Source organism: Oncorhynchus gorbuscha, linkage group LG04 (assembly GCF_021184085.1).
Source record: "Oncorhynchus gorbuscha isolate QuinsamMale2020 ecotype Even-year linkage group LG04, OgorEven_v1.0, whole genome shotgun sequence".
NCBI lineage: Eukaryota > Metazoa > Chordata > Actinopteri > Salmoniformes > Salmonidae > Oncorhynchus > Oncorhynchus gorbuscha.
Window position 1 is genome coordinate 16,514,255 of NC_060176.1, and position 5,239 is coordinate 16,519,493.

The following is a 5,239-nucleotide window of genomic DNA, read 5'->3' on the forward strand; positions in this document are numbered from 1 at the left end:
TCAGAGTAGAGTATAATAAAGGTGAGGGTTCAGATGTAGGCAGGTAAACATGACTCACTGGGAAGAGAAAAAACAGCCAAAACAGTCAATGAGCTACCTTATCTTAATCATTTTTACAGCTGAGGAAAAAAGGACAGCAAAACCTAAAGTATATGACCAGATCAAAGGTCATCATTACAGTGTGTTATCAGTTACTGCAGGTCAGTTGAGAATTCAAGGTATTTCAGTCCCGCTGCTCAATGTTTGATATTTGTAATTTCAGTAGACTTCTATGGACAAAAGATGCCCGATTCTCAAGTTTGAGTATTATTGTAACTGGATGGGAGAGTGTGGCATATTTCACCACTGGGGGCAGAGTTTGCTAGTTCAACCGGTCTGCACTCTGTTTCACAACGGGGAGGGGCTTCTTTCTTCACCTTTGCCCATGTGGGGAGCATGCCATCAGCTGCTTGGAGGTATTGATCAGAGGTAGAGTGATAACGTGTTTGCAAATAAAACTATACCTCCCCTGTCCCCTTCATACAGATAGTGAATGCACTGTAGATAGCCTCTCTGACTTGTCTACATAAACCACAGGTTCAAAGCAGTGGAGGGTCATCTATGTCAAGCTACAATATAGTGACATTAGCATCTTCACAAAGACACTTTGTGGTCTATCTACTGTTCTAGTAATGGAGTAACAATAATATAAAGCACCATATTAACAATCATATCATATTGTTTTTAGATTAGGAAAAAAATGCCTATTGAGTTCATAATGTGAAACAAAGCAGTGAACAGTAAAGTCCAACATGTATTTTTCAGTTTGCATCCCAAAATGGACAGAGATCTCATATTAATGTCCTTCATTTTTAATAGAGTAAATTCCCAGACATCTATAAAAATGGCCGTCTGGGTTGAAGAACTAAAAAAAAAAAAAAAAAAAAATATGAGCCAAATCCTGTGTGTGCAAGAAATCAATAGTATGTATTATATTAGAATTGAACAATAAATCAATAGTCTGTCTTATATTATAACTGAACAAATTGAGCATGCTAATGTTAACATTACCTCCACATCAGTAGAGGCTGCTGAGGGGAGAATGGCTCATAATAATAGCTGGAATGGAGTAAATCAAATGCTATCAACCACATGGAAACCACATTGTTGATGTGTTTGATAGCATTCCATTGACTCCATTCCAGGCATTATTATGAGCCATCCTCCCCTCAGCAGCCTCCACTGCTCCACATGGCAGAGACGATATGATGATGACAAGTTTATACAGTTTAGAGTGCATTCAATACACTAGCAAACTTCTCAGCTCCCCTAGTGACATACCGTAGTCATACTGGGGCCATTTTACCCTTCCTGGGCTGGGACATTTCCTGGCTATCTGCAGAGGAGTCAGATGTGTGGATCCGCAGAATATTCTGGACCATCAGTATGTGAGACATTGTGTTTAGGCTAAAGTATAGGAGAGAGTGAGGAGTTTCGAAAGAATGAAAGACAGAAATGTGAATGTGGCCATATGATTTTTACAAATTATAACAAATTATATGTCAGACCACATATGAGCTTTATCCAGGAGCGATATCCATCATGCTTTGGTGTAATGGGATTTCCTGGGTGAGCAGCTCTCCTTCCCTGAATGTCACGCTAGGCCGCAGGTCAGACCTCCCCTGGCAGTGGCTCGCTCTCTCTCATGCTGCAGCTTTGTTAAGGTGATTGATAGCTCATAAAAACCTGTCAGTCACGGCAGGATGAAGGCAGAATGGTCCTTGGTGCCCTGTAAAATGATATCAGATCCAGATTAAAAATTATACTTCAATTTAGATTATCTTGCTAAAGCATTGTAGTGTTCACAACTTGTATTACACAAAACAAATCACACCCATTGACTTTTCTCACAATTTGTTGTGTTACAGCCTGAATTTAAAATGGATCAAATGTAGGTAATTTTTCACAATAGCCGATCATGTCAAAGTGTAATTATGACTTTCAAAATGTTTACTAATGTATAAAACATTTAAATTTTAAATGTTTTGAGTCAATAAAATGAAACAAAAATAGAACTGTTTGGCCATAATGACCATTGTTATGTTTGGAGGAAAAAGGGGGAGGCTTGCAAGCCGAAGAACACCATCCCAACCGTGAAGCACGGGGGTGGCAGCATCATGTTGTGGGGGTGCTTTGCTGCAGGAGGGACTTGTGCACTTCACAAAATAGATGGCATCATGAGAAAAATTATGTGGATATATTAAAGCAACATCTCAAGACATCAGTCAGGAAGTTAAAGCTTGGTCACAAATGAGTCTTCCAAATGAACAATTGACTCCAAGCATGCTTCCAAAGTTGTGGAAAAATGGCTTAAGGACAACAAAGTCAAGGTATTGGAGTGGCCATCACAAAGCCCTGACCTCAATCCTATAGTAAATGTGTGGGCAGAACTGAAAAAGCATGTGCGAACAAGGAGGCCTACAAACCTGACTCAGTTACACCATCTCTGTCAGGAGGAACGGGCCAGAATTGAGATTAAATGTTGTAAAGTGGCTGTTCCACTGGATGTCATAAGGTGAATGCACCAATTTGTAAGTCGCTCTGGATAAGAGCGTCTGCTAAATGACTTAAATGTAATGTAAATGTAAATTATTTGGCTAAGGTGTATGTGAACTTCTAAATTCCGACTGTATATATACAGTATAGTTGAAGTCGGAAGTTTACATACACCTTAGCAAAATACATTTAAACTCAGTTTCACAATTTCTGACATTTAATCCAAGTAAAAATGTCCTGTCTTCGGTCAGTTAAGATCACCACTTTATTTTAAGAATGAAATGTCAGAATAATAGTAGGGAGGGTTTTAATTTATTTGTACTATTTTCTACATTGTAGAATAATAGTGAAGACATCAAAACTATGAAATAACACATATGGAATCATGTAGTCACCAAAAAAAGTGTTAAACAAATCAAAATATATTTTATATTCTTCAAAGTAGCCACCCTTTGCCTTGAGAGTCTGCTGCAGAGGATAAGTTCATTAGAGTTACCACTCTGAATGCTTCAGAGTTCAAGTAACAGACCCATTTCAACATCAACTGTTCAGAGGAGACTGCATGAATCAGGCCTTCATGGTCAAATTGCTGCAAAGGAACCACTACTAAAGGACACCAATAAGAAGAAGAGACTTGCTTGGGCCAAGAAACACAAGCAATGGACATTAGACCGGTGGAAATCTGTCCTTTGGTCTGATGAGTCCAAATGTTTTATTTTTGGTTCCAACCGCCATGTCTTTGCGTGACGCAGAGTAGATGAACAGATGATCTCCGCATGTGTGGTTCCCACTGTGAAGCATGGAGGAGGAGGTGTGATGGTGCTTTGCTGGTGAACTGTCAGTGATTTATTCAGAATTCATGGCACACTTAACCAGCATGGCTGCCACAGTATTCTGCAGCGATACACCATCCCATCTGGTTTGCACTTAGTGGGACATTTGTTTTTCAACAGGACAATGACCCAAAACACACCTCCAGGCTGTTTAAGGGATATTTGACCAAGGAGAGTGATGGAGTGCTGCATCAGATGACCTGGCCTCCACAATCACCTGACCTCAACCCAATTGAGATGGTTTGGGATGAGTTGGACCGCAGAGTGAAGTAAAAACAGCAAAAACGTGCTCACTATGTGTGTGAACTCATTCAAGACTTTTTGAAAAACATTCCAGGTGAAGCTGGTTGAGAGAATGCCAAGAGTGTGCAAAGCTGTCATCAAGGCAAAGGGTGGCTACTTTGAAGAATCCAAAATATAAAATAATGTTAACACTTTGTTGGTTACTACATGATTCCATATTTGTTATTTCATAGATTTGATGTGTTCACTATTGTTCTACAATGTAGAAAATTGTAAAAATAAAGAAAACCCTTAAATGAGTAGGTGTGTCCAACCTTTTGACTGGTAATATATATATATATATATATATATATATATATATATATATATATATATATATATATATATATATATATATATATATATACACATATATACACACAAAAGTATGTGGACACCCCTTCAAATTTGTGGATTCTTCAATTTCAGCCTCACCCGTTGCTGACCGGTGTATAAAATCGAGCACACAACCATGCAATCTCCAGAGACAAATATTGGCAGTAGAATGGCCTTACTGAAGAGCTCAGTGACTTTCAATGTGGCAAAGTCATAGGATGCCACCTTTCCAACAAGTTAGTTGGTCAAATATATGTCCTGCTACAGCTGCCCCAGTCAACTATAAGTTGTTAAGTGGAAACGTTTAGGAGCAACAACGATTCAGCTGTGAAGTGGCAAGTCACACAAGCCCACAGAACGGTAAAAATGGTCTGTCCTTGGTGACAGCACTCACTACAGAGTTCCAAACTGCCTCTGGAAGCAACGTCAGCACAATAACTGTTTGTCGGGAGCTCTGAGAAAATGGGTTTCCATGGCTGAGCGGCCACATACAATCCTAAGATCACCATGCACAATGCCAAGCATCGGATGGCTTTGTGTAAAGCTCGCCACCACTGGACTCCGGAGCAGTGGAAACGTGTTCTCTGGAGTGATGAATCACGCTTCACCATCTGGCTGTTCGATGGACAAATCTGGGTTTGGAAGATGCCAGTAAAACGCATGGTTCGGGCTAGGCCTCTTAGTTCCAGTGAAGAGAATTTTAACACGACAGCATACAATTGCATTCTAGACAATTCTGTGGCAACAGTTTGGGGAAGCTCCTTTCCTGTTTCAGCATGACAATACTCCCATGCAAAAAGCAAGGTCCATACAGAAATGGTTTGTCAAGATCGGTGTGGAAGATCTTGACTGGCCTGCAGAGAGCTCTGACCTAAACCCCATTTAACACCTTGGAATGCCAACTGCGAGCCAGGCCCAACATCAGTGCCCGACCTCACTAATGCTCTTGTGGCTGAATGGAAGAAAATCCCAGGAGAAATGTTCCAACACCTAGTGGAAAGCCTTCCCAGAGGAGTAGAGGCTGTTATAACAGCAAAGGGGGGACCAATTCAATATTAATGCCCATGATTTCGGATTGAGATGTTCGACGAGCAGATGCCCATATACTTTTGGTCATGTAGTGTGTGTGTGTGTGTATATAAATATATATAAATATATTTATTTATGTCAGGGTAGCCTAGTGGTTAGAGTGTTGGACTAGTAACCAAAAGGTTGTAAGTTCAAATCCCTGAGCTGACAAGGTACAAATCTGT